The sequence below is a fragment of the Eubalaena glacialis genome, chromosome 12 (genome assembly GCF_028564815.1).
Source record: "Eubalaena glacialis isolate mEubGla1 chromosome 12, mEubGla1.1.hap2.+ XY, whole genome shotgun sequence".
Classification (NCBI taxonomy): domain Eukaryota; kingdom Metazoa; phylum Chordata; class Mammalia; order Artiodactyla; family Balaenidae; genus Eubalaena; species Eubalaena glacialis.
Window position 1 is genome coordinate 654,749 of NC_083727.1, and position 21,764 is coordinate 676,512.

Consider the following 21,764-nt stretch of genomic DNA (forward strand, 5'->3'; position numbering starts at 1 on the left):
GAGTTACAGTATTAGAAAAAGATTTCTTTGCTCATTTAACTTTTGAATTTATTGTACGTGACTCTTGTTAAAGGTGGTCATTTCAAAGCTATCGTCATCATCACCGTCATCATTTTTGTGTGTGGAAAATGGCTTGTCAGCATTTCCATTATACATTTTTTTTTTTGCATGTTCTAATCTTTATTTCTTTCTGGAGTTTATCACAGAGTCATAAAGACTTGATTGAAACTTGGCATATTAGAGCTTAGTGTGAGATTTTTTTTCAATTTGGTTCCCAAATTTGTTTCAGCTGTTTAAGTTAAAAATGCAAAATATAATTTTGGAGTTTTAGATGCTCTTTTACTTATAACATAAAAATAAAGCCCTGGCTTTAAAATAATGGTAAAGACAATTCTTTTAAACTTAGCTAACCAGTTTTTCTCATATTTTCAGAGAAGTTATTTCATTTTGAAAAGTAATGTGATGCTGTTTTGTCTGACATCTTCCTCTGTTTCCATTTCATAAAAGAAGATATTTTAACCTTTTGCATAGAATACTTTTCTCTGTTATAAAGATTAAATAAGATAATGCATGTGAATTTCTTAGCATATGCTAAAGTCATTAAATGGAAGCCATTTTTAAAATACAAATTTATGAAGGCTGGTGGACACTGCCTTAGAAAACTTTTAATCTTCATACGCAACTAATTTCACACAATTTGTTTGTTCCCATGAGTTTAAGGAGAAATGCACAGAATTTTGCTTCCTGCACTAGAAGGTCAGAAGCTGAATTAGAAATGATTTCTGCTTTCAAAGAAATTGCCGCCTAGAAGGTGGTAGATGTGGGCGTGAATAACATTTATACGAAGCTGACTCTTTAAGCATCGTAACATGAGAGGAAAGGGCGCCGTGGAGCAATGAGGACTGGGATATTTATTCTGTCTGGAAGATGAGAGAAGCCTGCGTCTGGCTGGAATCCCACGTCCTTCCTATTGTTAGACAGAACTTGACTTTACGGGGACTTTGAAGGTACGTAAAATAGAGAAGCAGGTTGACTTAACCTGTTCAACTTCCCAGGTATTGGAGGGTCTGGCCTGGTCCCCGGGTCTCCCCAGGCCTCTCTCTCTGTTCCCAGACTGACTCGTATTTAAAATCCCGGAAGAGGGTCGACGTGTGTTACCGCCGTGAGTGCACACCCTCAGAAGGGAGGTCCAGGGGTGTGCGGCCCCGCCCTCTGTCAGCCTTCCTGTCCCAGCTGCCATCTCCTGCCACTCCAAGCAGCCCGTCTGCACCGGGCTCTTCCCCAGCCACCCTGCTGCTAAAACACACACCACCATTTCAACGTCTGGCTTTGAATTCCTCCAGGTCCCAGTTGCTTCCGAGTTAGAATCAACTTTGCAGGCGGACTCTTGCCACTGCTCTTGTCTCATCCCTGCCTGGTCTCCTCAGGTGTGGGTGTGGACCCTCTGGTCTCGGGCCGGGCATCCAAGGGGGCCCGAACTGCTGGGTCCAGGCCGTTCTCTTGCACCGTGGGCGCTGCTGTGAGATGCACCAAGCCCTGGAGGGTTTTAGATGCCCCAGGGGCACTGACCAGGACAGAAGAAGGGCAAGCCCCAGATGTTTCCCTGTCCTCTCTTGGGTGCAGATGGTGATAAATAGTGCTCACCGAGGGTCCCCACGTGCCACACGCTCCGGCGTGGTGTCCTCACAGGAATCCTAGTTCACAGACGAGGCGGCTGAGACCCTGGCACTTGCAAGTCCCGAGACCTGTGGGCCGTGAGTGTGACTTCAGGCGCCGGCTGGCCGCAGAGCTTACGCTCTTAAGCCTGGCGGACGGCCGCTGGGTGAGGGTCCCCACGCTGGCTTCTTCCCGTCCGTCCAGCCTCGGGGAGCTGTTTCTAGAACACAGATGAGCTCACATCCTCCACGTCTCCAGCACTCCCCCGGGAGGTCCTGGCGGATGGCCAGGCTGCACCTCCCACCACCTGCCTCCGCGGCCTGGACCAGCGGCAAACTCCTGTGTCTGCGTCAAGCCTGGCCCCATCGCCGTCCCACGAGGCCGCCCCGGCCTGTCTGGTCGGAATCGGGGCCTGCCTTTGCCCAGCAGCCGTGCCTCCTTAAAGCTCTCCGTGCCCGGGGGTGGTGTGTGATTCACCCTCCCCGTGAGATCCTGAGACTCCGACCTCCTTGAGGACAGAGCCGTACCTGGCTCAAAATGAGTTGGCGCTCAAAAATGCCTTGCGTGGTCAGAGCCCAGAGGGCTGCCGCGGGCAGTTTAAGGGGCCCATTTGCATGGTGCGGAGGCGCTTTCTGTTTGCCCACGGGGCACTGGGCGGGTCTGTCCTGCCTCAGGTTCTCCGCAGCCTTGACGGAAAGGCTGCCTGTGAGTCTCTTTCTGCTGGAACCTCATTAGGGGTCAATCATAGGCCCTTTAACACCCTGTGAACGTTTTATGTTTTGGCATTTTGGCATTTTAAATACATGTTCTTCTCTTCTAAATTGCCTTTTTTCCCAAACACTGTTGGTTCTCGTTAAACTCCTTGCCCCGTGGCGCAGTATTTAACCAGGCTGGGCCGCCGCGCCTCCTTAGCTCCGAGCTGAGCCGTCGGGGGCCTCGCCCCGGGCAGGAGGGACCCCGCGGCCCGGGCCGTGGGTGTGGTCTCGGTGAGCTGCTGTCTTAGATGAAGGCGCTGGGTGTCCTACGCGGGAAGCCGAGCTCCTGTGTCTCGCCCCACGCGGCCGGGGCCGGCTCGGCACGGATCTGGTGTCGCTTCCACCCGAGGGGTCGCTACGACGCGCACCTCCCGTCCCGGGCGGCTGGCGCGGCTTCCCAGCGCGCAGCGGGCCTGTCCCGCACGTGCCGGCGGCGCCCTCCCCGGCCCTGGCGGAGCAGAGGTCTCGTGGCGCCCGGGTCAGGCCGTGCGCTGCTTCTCCAGTGGGGGCCCGGGTGCGGCTCGATTCCGAGCAGAGCCCGCCGGGCCGCCTCGGGAGAAGGACAGGAACAGCCGGCGGACCCGCGGAGACCAGGGCCGGGCGCCGGGCGCCTCGCCCCGCACGGCTTACCCTGCAGCGCCCTTCCGAGGAGATGCACCTTAAGAAGTGACTTACTTCTTTTAAGGGCTCCCTGTTTTTATAGCTCTGACAAAAATAATGAGTAATAGTGGATTTTACATGAAACTTTGAGGAGATTGTTTTGTCAAGATCTGGTTTTCCAAGTGCTTCTCTTTTCTCTGTAAAAAATTCAGTCGAAATAACCCAGGGTGGTTTACTCTGTCAGTGTTTATTTCAACTCCTCCTGCCTTAAGGCCAGTGTGTGGGTACATATGTGTATATCCATGTAACATGCATGTACACACATGTGCACATACATGTGTAGGCTTTATGTGTACATATGCATATGCACCTTTGTGTATATGTACATGTGTGTATATACATATGCATATGCCTGCACGTGTGTGCACACGTGTGCACATGTATAGTAACCTACCTATGAATGAATCCCTTTAGTTGTATCATACCTATTGGCAACCACTGGTATTTGGCACTGTTCCAAGTACAGGGACACATGAGTGAATGACACAGCAAGGTCCCAACACTTGAGAATTTTGTAGTCTTACAAAGAAAGAAGCAAGTGGGTTCAACGCAGGTCAGACACCCTGAGCCTGAGCCCCTTGGGGGACCCTCCCTGACAGGTAACCTGAGCCGCAGGTGTGTGACGTGGGGAAGGGAGCCAGGCTGATGGGGGAGCAGCTCTTGGGAAGCGGGGTCACGGAGGAGTGGGGTTGGACTGGGGGCCCTGACCTGGGCAGGGGTCAGTCCATTGGGCTCAGGGGCCTTGGCCACATAGGGTTTTGTTCTGGGTGGGGGGCCATCAGGAGGGGTTGAGGAGGAGGCCGGTGACCTCACAGTGCCTGAGTGCACGCGTGTGGGTGCTGCACATCCCCTTGTCTACGCGGACGTTGGAAATGGTTCAGTCGTGCCGCCAGGGGCCCAGCTCAGCCTCTGGGTGCGGCTCTGCCTGTGGGGAGACGGGGCCGGGGCCGGGCTGCAGGAGGGTGAAGGGGCCTTTCTACTGAGCTCCTTCCTCACGCTCCCGAGAGCAGGCACTCGGTGACCCTGGCGGCAGCCCCAGCCAGGCTCCTGCTCAGGGACCCAGCACCAGCCTCCGAGGTTCCCCTCTGTCGCGGGTGTTCCCAGGTCCCCCGTGCTGGGTGGGTCCTGCCGTTGCAGTCTGAGGGTCCCTTGTTCCCTTGGGAGAGAACAAAGCCGCTCCAGGAGACCATCCTCCAGATCCCACGTGCTCTGCCCAGCGTCTGCCGTGGCCCCTGTCCTCCCGGTCCCTGGCTCTGTGGCCATGTCTGGACCAGAGAGCCACGGGGCGATGCAGGGAGGGCATGGGGGCAGTCCAGGCAGGAGGTGGGCCGTGACGAGACCCGTCTTCACATGGTGCTGTGAGGCCCCCTCACAGTGGGCACCTCTCTGAGCCAGTGCCCTACAGGGGGGTGACCCTACAGGGGTCCTGGGAAGTTTCCTGCCAGATGCTCCCTCCTGGGCCGTGAGTGACCGTCTGGGATGCCAGCGCGGGTAGAATTCCTCTCTCTGAAAACCGCGTGTCTTTTCGTTAGGAGTTTTAGTGCATTTGCTTTAGGAAATGGCTGAGGATGTCCTCTGTGCTGGGCAGCTGCTCGCACAGGGACTGGACAGGGCCCGAGTCGCCGCAGACCCCTGGGTCTTTCAGTGCCGAGTGTGGTGTTCCAGGACTCGCCGGGGCGTGCTCTTGGATGAGAGGTGTTAGGTTGGGAAAAACAGTTCTGAGGGGTTTTGATGGGACAATAACTGGTTTTACTTCCTGAAAATAAACATCTGAATGGTATACGATGGAATGAAAGGACAGGAGTTTAAGGTTACGGAGGTTTACACCATGTTTTAATAGCTTGTTTTCTTAAACTTCTCTTAAATTTCTGTTCAGTTACGCAGTGTACATCAAAGGGTTCCAACTAACCACAGCCCCGTAAGACCTGTCATCCTGCAACTCCAAATTCAGGGGAAGCACAAATCACAATTGGCCCAAATGTCCTGTTTCCAGTAAAATAGAAAATAGGTCGTTTCTAATTTCTTTTAAGCTTATTGACAAGCGTAGCCACGTTTATCACGCGTCAGTGATGCTCTTTTGCAAGCATCCTGCTACACTGTAATGACCTCTTCTGAGAATTACCCCTATAGCTGTCTCCTTGTGTTGGGCAAACAGAATTTAACTCATTTTATCATCCAGTTCACAAAAAAGTGAGGGCCATATTTTCCTATTTTTGAATTATATTTTATATCATTAAATGGCTTATTTTTAGAATGAAAGTATGTAAATCTTTTTTATGATTTATTGATATTTTTAAGAATTGTAGCAGATGTTTTATCCTTATATATTTAAAAAATCTGATTGGCTATTACTCTTTTTTTCTGTGTCTGAATGAGATTTTGCATTTGTGTTTTTTAAGGATGTAAATATGTAATACAAGACAGCTAATTTGAATTGAAAAGCTAAAAAATATGTAAAGGTTTAAATAGTGTTTTTTTTTAAACATCTTTATTTGAGTATAATTGCTTTACAATGGTGTGTTAGTTTCTGCTGTATAACAAAGTGAATCAGTTATACGTATACGTATATCCCCATATCTCCTCCCTCTTGCATCTCCCTCCCACCCTCCCTATCCCACCCCTCTAGGTGGACACAAAGCACTGAGCTGATCTCCCTGTGCTATGCAGCTGCTTCCCACTAGCTATCTATTTTACATTTGGTAGCGTATATATGTCAGTGCTACTCTCTCACTTCATCCTAGCTTACCCTTCCCCCTCCCCGTGTCCTCAAGTCCATTCTCTCCATCTGTGTCTTTATTCCTGTCCTGCCCCTAGGTTCTTCAGAACCATTTTTTTTTTTTTTTTTTTTTTTTAGATTCTGTATATATGTGTTAGCATACAGTATTTGTTTTTCTCTTTCTGACTTACTTCACTCTGTAGGACAGACTCTAGGTCCATCCACCTCACTACAGATAACTCAATTTTGTTTCTTTTTATGGTTGAGTAATATTCTATTGCATATACGTGCCACATCTTCTTTATCCATTCATCTGTCGATGGACACTTAGGTTGCTTCCATGTCCTGGCTATTGTAAATAGATCTGCAATGAACATTGTGGTACATGACTCTTTTTGAATTATGGTTAAATAGTTTTTTAATGAAACTATTTTGTCACACAAAAACTTTAGATTTTCAGAAATAATAGTCACTTAAATTGATATAATTGCTTTAAAATAGATTACTTCATTAGCTTTAGGTCTTGCTTTTTTTTTTTTTTTTTTTAAAGAAATGATTACTGATGCAGGTAGAACTACCCTCTCTCTCGTTCTGACCCCTGCTGAATTTGGTGTGAATCTTTCCCAAGTGTCATTTCAAAAATATACACTGCCCTCTTTAAGTGTGTGCATCCTTTTCCATAATGGCACTGACCTCTGTGTGTCCTGTGCTACCTCATCTTCGCTCCACATTATGTGTATGAATTCTACCCATTTTTGTGCATTTCTTACATGTGCATTTAAGCCTATAAATTTCCCTCTGAATGCTGCTTTAGTTGTAATTTGCCAGTTTTAGCACATGGCATTTTATTATTTAGCAGTAAATATTTTCTGATTTTTTTCAACCCAGGCTTTATTTAGGTTTGAGCTTTTAGATTTCCACATATATAAACTAATTTTTTGGTAATTTTTTTTTGTTACTGATTCCTAATTTTATGGCATTGTGTTCAGGGCACATGCTCTATATAACACTAATTTTCTTGGTATCGGTTGAGATTTTTGTATTTATTGAGAAACTTGGCTCTCTGGTTCATTTTTATAGATATTACATGTGTGTACGGAAAGCACGTGTTCTTGCTAACTACTGGGTGTGTGTCTGCATAGATGTCCATTGGCCCAACCTTATTAATTGTATTAAATTATTCAAGTTTTTCTAATTTTTGTGTGCTTGTTTTTTAATTAGTGAGAGAAATGTATTAGCATCTCCCACTGTAATTGAAATTATATCAGTTTCTTCTTGTATTCTATTAATTTTTGCTTTACATATTTACAGGCCATGTTATTAGGTCTATTTAAGTTCAGATGTCATATATTTTTATGTGCAGTTGTTCTTTTTATCACTTTCAGAAACTATTTCTAATTAGGTGTACTTTGCTTTCTATCTATTTTTTCTGGTACTTATACAATCAATCTTGCTTCCTTTTACTTAGCGTATGCTGTTGTTCCCCCCCACTCTTCACTTTCAACCTTTAAAATTAATGTATTTTAAGTGTTTTTATTGAAATCCATCTTAAGAATCTTTGTGGAGTTTAGTCTGTTTGAAATTATTATGATGACTCATCATTTGATATTATTTTGTTTTTCTCTTTAATCTTTTTTTAAAAAACTTATGCACTTTCTATTTATCATGAATTTTCTTGGCTTCATTTTTTTCCACTTCAGCCTCTACTGGATTGATCAGAAAATTTTTTTAATCCTGTTCTTTTTTTCCCTTGAAAGGTTTGATCACTGTATATTGTTTCTGGTTTATTTATTATTTTTTTTTCCATTTGTTACTGTTCAGTTTCAAGAAACTGGTAATATTGTAAGCTCTTGTAACTATACACTCATCTGTCTATTAAACTAGATCTGTGCTTTGTTCTTTTATACTCAGGGCCTTGCAGAGTGCCCAGCATTTAGTAGATAATTTCTAAATGTTTGTCCAGTGTCTGTTTTTTTTATGTGATGAGCTATCTTAACCTAGCCTCAGTTTGTTGAACACTAAGCTGTGTTGATCTTAGTAGCTGTGTGGCAGTGAATGGACCCCTCTGTGTGTCATGTTTTTCCTCTGAAAATGAGTATAAAATAGTTTATACTCCACAAGTTTGTTAAGAGGATGAAAAGTAAAGTGTTTAGAGTTAATACTCAATGTATATTTGTTTGTTATTCTTATTATCAAATTTATATAAGGCTTTATTTCCTGTTTGCAAATGAAGAATCACTTGTAGGCATGTATACACTTTAAGCATAAATGCTTCTGGATATACTTCATTAAATTTGTCTTAATATTTGGATGTTCTTGACATAGAAGGAAGATGGAAATTGTTATGAACCACACTCTATTTAAGTAATGTTTGGGGCCAAATGAATCTGTAGATGGAGTTCAGTTCAGTTTCAATCTACGAGACATTTAAAATCGTGACAGCATTTCTTCTGATGGCAGCACGGGGAAGGCGAGAGTGCCAGAGAGGGCTCTGGTGACCAGATGGTCAGGTCCTCAAAAGGATCAGCGTCTGCAGTGACACAAGCTAGATTTCACCCAAGTCACCATCACAGGCACCTGCTCAGGGTGTCTCAGGGTTTGATAATCAGAAAACTAATAACTGACCTCAAACTTCAAATGCCTTAGTAAGGCCATCTTTCAGATAATTTATTGAATATGGCTTATGACCTATACTTTAAAAACATAAATTTTGGTGCATTAATATTAGTCTTTTGATCTTTTACCATTTGTAGTTCTATATCTTTCGGTGGGATTACATATAGAGAAAAAGTACATCAGTAGTTCTTGAGGTCAAAATGTACCATTAGCAATTATTCATAGGAAGTTTTTGGAGTCCAGTTCTGAAATTTCTATAAGTAAGAAGAAAAAGCTTTTTGTTAATTTCTTACTTTAGATTCAATGTTGTTAGATATAGTGTAACATTTATTAATTCAGCCTGTAAAATAATACATCTTGATTTTTCCCTTACAATTACAGGGATCGTCATTTATGACCCAGCAATCCCAGGTTTATAATCTTTTTGCAACCACAGCCATTGGTGATGGGATAAAACTTTGGGACCTGAGAACCCTGAGGTAAGGCTCCTTCTGCTTTTCAGATTGCAGCTGGGGCCAAGGCTAGACAGACCATATAAAATGTACTTTTATTAAAGCTCATTATAAACTCAGCTTGATCTCATTTTTCCAAATAAGACAAGGTTGTGGTGAATCTGTTCACATTGACCAATCTAAGAAAAGTCTGATTTATACACAGAAAAGGTCACATAATTTGGAATGATAAAAAAGCAGGTGCTGGTCTTTCCTCTGTTACATGTGACTCCTGAGTGTTGGAAATGACAGGGAGGTAATTGATCACTTAGCTGTTAGACTACAGTGATGCATACATGTAACAGTGACATGTGTATGTACACACATGTATACACACAGTGGTGCATACATGTAACAGTGATGTGTGTATACACACATATATGTATACACACAGTGATGCATACATGTAACAGTGAGAGGTATATACATGTGTGCACAAATGTATATATATATACACACACACACACACACAGTGATGCATACATGCAACAGTGAGATGTGTATGTATATACACACATATATGTATACACACAATGATACATATTACAGTGAGATGTATATATGTGTACAAATATATATATACACACAGTGATACATACATATAACAGTGAGAGGTATATATATGTATACAAAAATATATATATATGCACACACCGTGATACATATATATACATAATTCTGTTCTTTAAAAATGTTCTGATTGATTGTTGTATTACAGCAGACAGTCATTAACTATATAATGTATCTAACAAAATAGAATACTTACATCTATTTATATATCTGTGTGCATGTATATATATTCACAAGGACAGCATTAGCAGACTGTCTCTGCTTTTCTCTTCAATCACTAAACAAGTATAAACCCCCTGTTTCTATCTTGTGTGACATTTATATACTCTTCATATATAAAAATTTTATTTAATGTTAGGTTGTTTGTTTTGCGAATTTATGATTTTAAAAAGTGTTTTAATTATTTTTAAAGGTCTCCAGAATAACCTGCTCACCATTTAATAATCCTCACCTATAAAAATGTTTTTTCACTGTTAGTTTGCTCATTTTTGTGAAGAAAAGCAACAAGTCAGTATCTTTCTCCTAATTTTTGTTAAAAATTGAAAAATCATTTGTTCTCCTGTTGTTTCTTTTTTTCCTCATAGGTGTGAGAGCCGTTTTGAAGGACATCCGAAGTGCTGCTACCCGTGTGGAATTGCTTTTAGCGTTTGCGGCCGATATGTGGCTTGTGCTGAGGATAAGCATGTAGGTGCTGCTGTGGTGCGTGTGTTGGTCTTTAAGCAAAGAGTCTACACTCATTCTTGTGGAGATGGTTAATACTGCTGCATGTTAGGACAGAAATCTAATTTAAGCTTGACTATGGCCAAGTGTTTTGAGACTATCACATAGCAATGGTATTTTAATAACAATCACACACGAGGTATGACAGGCCTTCATGGTTTTTTTTTTTAATTGAAGTCTGATACTTTAAATACCAATCATTAATTAATTAATTTCTTTATTCATTTATTAATCATTGCACTAATTGTCTGTGGTGTGTTTTGTATTAGTTTCCTGGGGCTGCTGTAACAAATTAGTACAAACTTGGCAACTTAAATCAGCAGAAATCTATTCTCTCACAGTTCTGGAGGCCAGAAGTCCAAAATCCAGGTGCTGGCAGGGTCGGTTCCTTCTGGAGTCTCTGAGGGAGAATCTGTCCTGTGCCTCTTCCACTGCTGGTGGTGGCCATCTATCCTGGGCGTTCTTCGGTTTGGGGTTATTATTCCAGGGTCTGCCTCTGTCTCCACACAGCCATCTTCCCTGTGTGTCTCCTCTGTGTATCTGAAATCCCCTCTCCCTTCTCATATAAGGAGACTAGTCACTGGACACCCTAAATCCAAGCTGATCTTACAATACTTAATTACATCTGTAGAGATCCTATTTCCAAATAAGGTCAGGTATTCCAAATAATTCACAGGAATTGGTGGTTAAGATTTGGATATATCATCTTGGGGGACACAATTCAACTCACTCCTGGTCTATAAGGGTTATCTAAACAAAAAGACATAAAGAATTTCCAAAAATTCAAGGAAATCATAACATTTATTTGGGAAAAAATTACAATTTAACTGAGAGTCCACTTTATTTTCTAAACTTTTCCCCTTATTCCTTTTAACTGGTGATAATGGAGTTTAAGAATATTAAAGACTGTTTTATGGAACTTTTAAATAGGAAAAGTTATTCTAAAAATTTACTAGTTTATAACTAACTAAACATGCTCCTTTGACATCTTTGTCGTCTGTTATGATAGATTCTTGAGTTCATCTCTAAATGAGGTAGTTGATGATGTGAAAAACGTTTGCTTCAAAGGCTTGAGCACTACTTCTATATTACCTAAGAAATTCATGAGATAACTTAAGTATGAATCTATTCTTACAGGACCAAATGCAGTCAACTGTGTACATTGAATTTTCTTGAAATTTTTGATCACCATTTTCTTTTATGCAACATACATGCAAGTGCAGCTGATGAATATAGTAACTGAAATTAAGAATATTAACACAAAAACATTGAAAGTAGAAACATGGGAAATGAAGCTGATGTGAGAATACTTAAATGTAAAGTAGACTTTCAGGATTAAAGCATTACTACAGATAATGAGGGACATTTAACAATGATAAAGATGACAGTCTATATAAAAATGTTGTAATTCTAAATCTTTATGCACCAATAACATAGTTTCAAGATATATAAAGCAAAAGTAGTATAAACTCCAAAGAGAAAAGGAAACATCGTCAATCATAATGGGAGACTTTAACAAACTTCCTTTAACGGCTGGAAAACAAATTATTGCTGATAATGATGCTTTTCTCCTTAAAGTATCCAATATCATGTATAACATAGACTAAGTATCTTTTGTGTGGCATTGAAGAACCTTCACAATGTCAAACAAACTGAATATGTGCTTTTTATAATACAAAAAGATAAGGATGAACCAAAAAACACACTCACAGACAATGAGACCACACCAGAAAAATATGTTTTCTAGGCAGATGAAAACTAACAATATATTTGCAAATGAGCTGAGGGGAATTAAAGAAAACACATATACTTTACTTTTAACAAAGAAGGTAAAGCAGAAACAAAAGAAGTTCAATATTCATGGAATTTAAGGATGGTTCAATATCAAGAACTCTATTAATAAATGCATATTTTAACTGGTATGACCATCTTAATAGATGCAGAAAAGGCATTTCAACAGAATTCCACATTCATTTCTGATAAAACACCTATGATGCTTCTTTCAAATGATAAAATGATGATCTCACTCCAGACGCCAGCATCTTATGAGAAACCATTAGAGGCATTCTATGGCTGGGAACAGAGAAACAAGGCCCTTTAGTTCCACTACTATTTTGGAGTATTGGAGGTATTTACCTATGGAATTAGGTAAGAGAACTTTATTGGAGACATTATAATTGAAAAGGAATAGTTTATAAGTATCTTTATTCATAGATGTTAAGATTGCATATCTGGAAAACCCAAGAAAATTAATGGGCATTGTGAACAATAAAATAATTCAAGAAAGTATTAATAGTAGGATTTGAGTTAATATTTGGAATTCAATGGTCTTTATGTATAAAAACAATAACCTGTGAGAAGATATAATGAAGAGGAGAGTCCATTTAGAAGAGCCTTAAAAAGGATAAAATATTCAGGCGTAAATGTAGCAAGAATTCTACAAAACCTATATGAAGAAAACTTGATTTTTCCCCCCAGAAATATAAAGTCTTGTCTTGTTCTTGGACAGGAAGATTCAACCTGATAAAGAAGTCAGTGCTGTATAAGTAATATGTAAATTTAACACTGCCCCAATGAAAATATCAATAGGTTTCCCTGTAGCTAGGCAGTTTCATTGTAAAGTTGTTGGAAACAAGTGACAATTGTCAAGACACCCTGGAAAAAAGAGCATTATGTTAAGGGACTGTGCTTTACTAGGTATTAAAATGTATTACAAAGACTCTCTAGGGACTTCCCCTGAGGTCCAGTGGTAAAGAATCCGCCTTCCAGTGCAGGGGACGTGGGTTCAATCCCTGGTCGGGGAACTAAGATTCCCACATACCGCGAGGCAACTAAGTGTGCACCACAACTATTGAGCTTGTGTGCCTCAAAGAGAGAGCCCCGTGCTGCAAACTACAGAGCCCACGAGCCTTGGAGCCAGCGTGCCACAACTAGAGAGAGAAAACCCACCACCACAACTAGAGAGAAGCCTGCGTGCTGCAAGGAGAAAAAAGGATCCTGCATGCCTCAACTAAGACCGGATGCAGCCAAAAAAAAAAGAAAGAAAATAAATAATAAAAAAAAGAAAGACTCTCTAATTAAAACATTGTGGAACTGGTGCACGAATATAAAGACAGGTGAGTGTTTCCCAGCTCTGGCCACTGAAAATGCTCAGAGGCATGGACATTCCTAAGACCCTCCTCAGTGCAGTCTCTCAATGCTGTTCCCCATCGTGGAAACCAGAGGTTTCTGGGTGAAGAGCTGGTTGCAGGTCTGTTGCAGAGGAACCAGGAACATGTTGTGCCAGAAAGAAAGGAAGAAATTGAAAAGGAAAGGGTCATATAATAAGGCCACAGGAGGGAACATCAAAGGCTATTGGCCAGAGAAGGCCCAGTTGAGCACCAAAAGAATAATGACTGCAATTGATTTTAAATCATTTTTTGTCTAAAATCTCATGATTTTAAAAATGCCATTCTACAAAGGAGATAAATAAAACAAAACAAAAACAAACATAAAACAGAACCTCATTGGTCCCCATTGGGAGATAAGTAGGGTACCAATTCCTTACTCAGAAGCATGTCTTTTAAAGGGAAAGGATTAAGCATTTGTTTTGCCTGTCCTGTTTGAACTATGTTTCAAGTCAACCAAATACTCAATTTGAAGAGGAAAAGTTCTGTTTTAGAGACAAATTCCAGACAAGTGGAATGAATGGCAGAATTAGAAAATCACCCTCTTGCAATCTCAAATGAAGTAATTGATTTTAGCGCATGTCATTTGTAGATGAAACAGTCAGATAAAGATCATAAAGATGAATGACTCCCAGGCAGCTTGAATAGACATTTGTCCAAAGAAGACATGCAGATGGCCAACAGGTACATGAAAAGATGCTCAAAATCACTAATGATCAGGGAAATACAAATCAAAACCACAATGAGCTATCACTTCACACCTGTTAGGATGGCTGTTATCAGAAAAACAGAAGATAATGTGTTGGCGAAGATGTGGAGAAATTGGAACCCTTTTACACTGCTGGTGGGAATGTAAAATGGTGCAGCCACTATAAAAACAGTGTAGAGGTTCCTCAAAAAATTAAAAGTAGAATACCATATGATTCAGCAATTCCACTCGTGGGTATTTATCCAGAAGAATTGCAATCAGGATCTCAAAGAGATATTTGTACTCCTGTGTCATTGCAGCATTATTCACAGTAGCCACATTGAGGAAACAACCCAAATGTTTATTGATGGATGAATAGATAAAGAAAATGTGATAAATACATATAATGGAATGTTATTCAGACATAAAAAGGAAGGAAATCCTGCAATATGGGACATCATGGATGACCTTGAAGACGTTATGCTAAGTGAAATAAGCCAGTCGTAGAAGGACAAATACTGCGTGATTCCGCTTATATGAGGAGTCTAAAATGGTCAAACTCACAGAGGCAGAGAGTTGAACGGTGGTTTCCAGGAGCTCGGGGTGGGGGAAATGGGAGATACTGGCCAAAAGACACAGAGTTTTAGTTATGCAGGATGAGTAAGTCTGGGGATCTCTGTAAACACGGTGTCTGAGGTCAACAGCACTGTATTGTGTATGTGAACCTTTGTTAAGAGGGTGATCTTATGTTAAATGTTGTTACTACAATTAAAAACGAGATTGATGGGAAACTCTCCCAGGGAGCATCTTGCTGTCACAACCTGGACCTTCTGGCCAACGTTAACATCACTAAGTGTGGAACAGTTTAGACTTTAGATGTGTTACTAATGCCATGTAAAGGTACACACCACAGTAGTCTTCACCAGGAAGTAGTCCTGTGAAAAAAAGTGAGCCTGAGCTAACTGAGTCTTTGTAGGTAATTTCTGACTTTACAGCAAATACACAGGATAATGGAACATGTTGAAAGGCATCACAAGGAAGCAAACAGACAGATCCTGAATATGGAACATCCTTCAGGACACTGGTCCAGTTTCTTCAACATGTGTATGGCATGAAAAAAGAGGCAGGGAGAGGAAGATTGCTCCAAAATAAAAGAGACGTAAAAACAATGTACAGATCTTGTTTGGATTCTGATTGGCCCAAAATAATTGTGAAAAGACATTTGAGAACATTGGGAAATTATTGATATTTACTGGGTAGTAAATATCAGGGAATTATTATTTTAGTTAGATGTAAAAATGGAAGTATGGTTATGTGTAAAATGTCCATATTTTTAGAGATACTTACAAAATACGTAGACCATCATCTTTGCAATTTGCTTCAAAATACTTCATAATTCTTTGCCCCCAAAAACTAGAAAGAAAAAGAAAAAAGAGATGGTAGTTGAAGCAAGTAGAGCAAAATCTTGATAATGTTGTACTTGGGTTATGTATAGATGGAGCTTATTGTGTAATTCTCTGCACTTTTGTACATATTGGAAATTTTTCAAAATCAAAAGGCAAGCACAGGCATTGGAAACAGTATGGGACATGGACTGTCTTGACTTCACTGTTGCGTGAGCCCCCTTTGCCGGCCTCCTGGAGGGCAGTAGCCGGGCGCTAAGGGAAGCCTCTCGGGTCAGGAGAAGCCTGCGTCTGCGTCCTGGTCAGCTCTGTATGTTTGGGAACCGCTGATTCTCCGACCCGTAGTGTTCTCATCTGCAGCAGTGCACTGTAGCGCCTACCGTAGGGTAAAAGGAAGTAGTACATGTTCGCGGTTGCATTTGAGAAATATTGCTTGAATCTGACTGTATAGAAAGCTGTGATTACACACTTTACATCACTGTGAAGTGATGACTTCATCGGGATAACGGCAAAGCTCTGGGTTGATAGTAGCTACTCTTTTACCAGACACTTTGGCCCCGATGTTTCACTATAGGATTGTATTTTCAAAGAAATCAAAATGAATGAATGAACTAATGGATACTTACAGATAATTAGTTGTATATTTGATCATAGGTCCAAAGATGCTGAGAAAGACCAGGCTGTTATTAGAACTAAAGTTGATAAGGATTTGTATCCAGACCATTAAGGCTGCTACTCCCCTAGGTATGTGGTACTAGCGGTTAGACCAGTGGTCAGTGCCATTCCAGTGATCTGCTGTGCACACTCTCTGCAAGAGGAAGTGGGGGGGGACCTGCAGAACCTGTCACTTTATTTGTCATAGTTCCTGTTGCCAGAGGTTGATGGAGTTTGAGGAGGGAAGGAGATTGTGTGTCCGCCTCAAACCTGACAGGAGAGCCCAGAACAATGTCACTAATGTTTTCTAATGGAGTCTTTGCTTCCTACTGGAAGTAGGCAGTGTTTCTGTCTCAGTGTGATTTTAAATAAGGCTCTGTATTAAACCTTGAACATTTTGGTCTTCTGAGAAAAGATTATTATTTTTTAATAAAAATTATTTTTAAAATATTTTTTAAAAAATAAGAATATTTTTTAATAAAAATTATTTTTTAAAATAAAAATTCAGTGATCTGAAGAAATGTGCACAGTTCTGAGAAATATCATTTCTGGAAATATTTTAAAAAGCAAAGTAAGTGACCATAGTATGATAGTTGATTCCCCTGTGGACAATATCACTATCATGAAGTTTCAGAAATACAGAATTAACTTCTGTTTGCAATTCTTTTTCTCTTTTTTTCTATGGGGATAATTCGGGGAAAGGAAAAATGAAGAACACATGTTAGAGCCCTATGAGATGAAAAAATGAAAGACACTTCATCTTCATGGACATCAGCAGAATTGCAAAATAGTCATAATGAACTGGTCTAGTCCTGTTTGCAAACCATCGATCTTTTTCAGTAGTACATTCAGTCCTTTACAATTTTTGTGGAAATACTTTCGAGCAGTAAAGCGTTTTTCCAGCACCTGTTTGGTTTGCGCCACACCCTCAGTTTTTGCCTGCAAAAAATATTGCTTTCTTTTTTTCTCACCCCTTTTCTCAGGGCTTGATTTAGTTTCAGAGTAACATTTACTCTATACAGGTTTTATTTCAAGTTTCTTTTGTTTCTTAGTATGTTTTAGCTAAAACTTATTTCTCTTTGATGAGGAAGAAGTTGCTTCATGAATCAAATAACTATTATTACCTCTACTTAAAACGTTTTGTTTTTCCCATGGATTGTAATGAAATTGAATCATCTGCAGAATTCTTTCTTACTTTTCCACCATTTCTATGAAGCACATTTGTCCTTTTGGACTGATCGTTGCCACTCTGTGGAAGTACAGCTCATGACAAGTGCGTATCTAATAAAATATTTCTGATATTTGGAGCTGCAAACTGCTGCTTTCATTTGACTCAAGAACCTTCTGGGTGAAAAGATATGTTTCATTTACTACCATTTTCATATAGAACACAAAGGCCTGTTTTTAAATAACTCTTACCTAGACTTCCTTCACAATAGATATTATGGTGTCACCTTATGTGCATTTTGAGGTTCCATGCAGATACAAGCTAGTGTTAGTTCCCATTTAGACTGAGGTGAAAACGAGGAGTCTCGGGAAGGACTTTTCAGCAGGAGATAATTATACGATGGAAGCCGATGAACTGCAAACCCCGCCTTCTGGTTTTCAGAGCTGCTCTTTGCCCGTCAGCCCCGTCGGCTGTGCGTCTGCGCTCTTGTTTGTTCGAGGTCTTTCAGGGCAGGAAGCAGGCGCAGCCGTGTCCCCGCGGGCTGGCTGCACGGTGCCTGGCCCATCCACTCTCGCCCTGCCCGGCACACAGCTGTGTCGGAGAACTTTCTGTCTCCTTCTCATCCCATTTTCCATGAGCCACAGGCCAGTTCCCTGGGGTCTAAAAATACTAACCGAAGCTAGAAGCTTGCACTTAACTTACTTTTGTAATTGCGTCCCTCATGTATCCACTGAGACGCTTCCTGACAAGTCACAACACCAACCCAGTTACCTCCGGGCCTCTTTCCCTGCCCTTTTCTTATGTCTTGAAATCCTTTGCTCTGGTGGCTTCTCTTTAGACGCTTGTCTACTTTTTTTTTTTTTTTAAACATCTTTATTGAAGTATAATTGCTTTACAATGGTGTGTTAGCTTCTGCTTTATAACAAAGTGAATCAGTTATACATATACATATGTTCCCATATCTCTTCCCTCTTGCATCTCCCTCCCTCCCACCCTCCCTATCCCACCCCTCTAGGTGGTCACAAAGCACCGAGCTGATCTCCCTGTGCTATGCGGCTGCTTCCCACTAGCTATCTATTTTACATTTGGTAGTGTATATATGTCCATGACACTCTCTCACCCTGTCACATCTCACCCCTCCCCCTCCCCATATCCTCAAGTCCATTCTCTAGTAGGTCTGTGTCTTTATTCCCGTCTTGCCACTAGGTTCTTCATGGCCTTTTTTTTTTTCCTTAGATTCCATATGTGTGTGTTAGCATACTGTATTTGTTTTTCTCTTTCTGACTTACTTCACTCTGTATGACAGACTCTAACTCCATCCACCTCATTACAAATACCTCCATTTCATTTCTTTTTATGGCTGAGTAATATTCCATTGTATATATGTGCCACATCTTCTTTATCCATTCATCCGATGATGGACACCTAGGTTGCGTCCATGTCCTGGCTATTGTAAACAGAGCTGCAATGAATATTTTGGTACATGACTCTTTCTGAATTATGGTTTTCTCAGGGTATGTGCCCAGTAGTGGGATTGCTGGGTCGTATGGTAGATCTATTTTTAGTTTTTTAAGGAACCTCCATACTGTTCTCCATAGTGGCTGTATCAATTTACATTCCCACCAACAGTGCAAGAGTGTTCCCTTTTCTCCACACCCTCTCCAGCATTTATTGTTTCTAGATTTTTTGATGATGGCCATTCTGACCGGTGTGAGATGATACCTCATTGTAGTTTTGATTTGCATTTCTCTAATGATTAATGATGTTGAGTATTCTTTCATGTGTCTGTTGGCAATCTGTATATCTTCTTTGGAGAAATGTCTATTTAGGTCTTCTGCCCATTTTTGGATTGGGTTGTTCGTTTTTTTGTTATTGAGCTGCATGAGCTGCTTGTAAATCTTGGAGATTAATCCTTTGTCAGTTGCTTCATTTGCAAATATTTTCTCCCATTCTGAGGGTTGTCTTTTCGTCTTGTTTATGGTTTCCTTTGCTGTGCAAAAGCTTTTAAGTTTCATTAGGTCCCATTTGTTTATTTGTGTTTTTATTTCCATTTCTCTAGGAGCTGGGTCAAAAAGGATCTTGCTGTGATTTATGTCATAGAGTGTTCTGCCTATGTTTTCCTCTAAGAGTTTGATAGTGTCTGGCCTTACATTTAGGTCTTTAATCCATTTTGAGTTTATTTTTGTGTATGGTGTCAGGGAGTGTTCTAATTTCATACTTTTACATGTACCTGTCCAATTTTCCCAGCACCACTTATTGAAGAGGCTGTCTTTTCTCCACTGTATATGCTTGCTTCCTTTATCAAAGATAAGGTGACCATATGTGCGTGGGCTTATCTCTGGGCTTTCTATCCTGTTCCATTGATCTATATTTCTGTTTTTGTGCCAGTACCAAACTGTCTTGATTACTGTAGCTTTGTAATATAGTCTGAAGTCAGGGAGCCTGATTCCTCCAGCTCCATTTTTCGTTCTCAAGATTGCTTTGGCTATTCGGGGTCTTTTGTGTTTCCATACAAATTGTGAAATTTTTTGTTCTAGTTCTGTGAAAAATGCCAGTGGTAGTTTGATAGGGATTGCATTGAATCTGTAGATTGCTTTGGGTAGCAGAGTCATTTTCACAATGTTGATTCTTCCAATCCAAGAACATGGTATACCTCTCCATCTATTTGTATCATCTTTAATTTCTTTCATCAGTGTCCTATAATTTTCTGCATACAGGTCTTTTGTCTCCTTAGGTAGGTTTATTCCTAGATATTTTATTCTTTTTGTTGCAATGGTAAATGGGAGTGTTTTCTTAATTTCACTTTCACATTTTTCATCATTAGTGTACAGAAATGCAAGAGATTTCTGTGCATTAATTTTGTATCCTGCTACTTTACCAAATTCATTGATTAGCTCTAGTAGTTTTCTGGTAGCATCTTTAGGATTCTCTATGTATAGTATCATGTCATCTGCAAACAGTGACAGCTTTACTTCTTCTTTTCCCATTTGGATTCCTTTTATTTCTTTTTCTTCTCTGATTGCTGTGGCTAACACTTCCAAAACTATGTTGAATAATAGTGGTGAGAGTGGGCAACCTTGTCTTGTTCCTGATCTTAGTGGAAATGGTTTCAGTTTTTCACCATTGAGGACAATGTTGGCTGTGGGTTTGTCATATATGGCCTTTATTATGTTGAGGAAAGTTCCCTCTATGCCTACTTTCTGCAGGGCTTTTATCATAAATGGGTGTTGAATTTTGTCGAAAGCTTTCTCTGCATCTATTGAGATGATCATATGGTTTTTCTCCTTCAATTTGTTAATATGATGTATCACGTTGATTGATTTGCGTATATTGAAGAATCCTTGCATTCCTGGAATAAACCCCACTTGATCATGGTGTATGATCCTTTTAATGTGCTGTTGGATTCTGTTTGCTAGTATTTTGTTGAGGATTTTTGCATCTATGTTCATCAGTGATATTGGCCTGTAGTTTTCTTTCTTTGTGACATCTTTTTCTGGTTTTGGTATCAGGGTGATGGTGGCCTCATAGAATGAGTTTGGGAGTGTTCCTCCCTCTGCAATATTTTGGAAGAGTTTGAGAAGGATAGGTGTTAGCTCTTCTCTAAATGTTTGATAGAATTCGCCTGTGAAGCCATCTGGTCCTGGGCTTTTGTGTGTTGGAAGATTTTTAATCACAGTTTCAATTTCAGTGCTTGTGATTGGTCTGTTCATATTTTCTATTTCTTCCTGGTTCAGTCTCGGCAGGTTGTGCATTTCTAAGAATCTGTCCATTTCTTCCAGGTTGTCCATTTTATTGGCATAGAGTTGCTTGTAGTAATCTCTCATGATCGTTTGTATTTCTGCAGTGTCAGTGGTTACTTCTCCTTTTTCATTTCTAATTCTATTAATTTGAGTCTTCTCCCTTTTTCTCTTGATGAGTCTGGCTAATGGTTTATCAATTTTGTTTATCTTCTCAAAGAACCAGCTTTTAGTTTCATTGATTTTTGCTATTGTTTCCTTCATTTCTTTTTCATTTATTTCTGATCTGATCTTTATGATTTCTTTCCTTCTGCTAGCTTTGGGGTTTTTTTGTTCTTCTTTCTCTAATTGCTTCAGGTGCAAGGTTAGGTTGTTTATTCGAGATGTTTCCTGTTTCTTGATGTAGGCTTTTATTGCTATAAACGTCCCTCTTAGAACTGCTTTTGCTGCATCCCATAGGTTTTGGATCGCCGTGTCTCCATTGTCATTTGTTTCTAGGTATTTTTTGATTTCCCCTTTGATTTCTTCAGTGATCACTTCGTTATTAAGTAGTGTATTGTGTAGCCTCCATGTGTTTGTATTTTTTACAGATCTTTTCCTGTAATTGACATCTAGTCTCATAGCGTTGTGGTTGGAAAAGATACTTGATACGATTTCAATTTTTTAAAATTAACCAAGGCTTGATTTGTGACCCAAGATATGATCTATCCTGGAGAATGTTCCATGAGCACTTGAGAAAAATGTGTATTCTGTTGTTTCTGGG

The 21,764-nt window shown here is 40.6% G+C and overlaps 1 long non-coding RNA gene across 3 annotated transcripts in view; it reads left to right on the plus strand.

Annotated features, from left to right (window-relative positions):
- The window catches only part of LOC133102374 (uncharacterized), a 79,682-nt gene that overhangs the window by 51,039 nt on the left and 6,879 nt on the right, over window positions 1–21,764 (plus strand). For 2 of the 3 annotated variants that reach the window (XR_009702931.1, XR_009702930.1), the window contains 2 exons: window positions 8,785–8,882; window positions 10,049–10,234. This is a non-coding gene — a long non-coding RNA (uncharacterized LOC133102374). Of the gene's footprint in view, window positions 1–8,784; window positions 8,883–10,048; window positions 10,235–21,764 lie in introns of those variants that run through there. The other variant, XR_009702932.1, reaches the window with a different exon arrangement.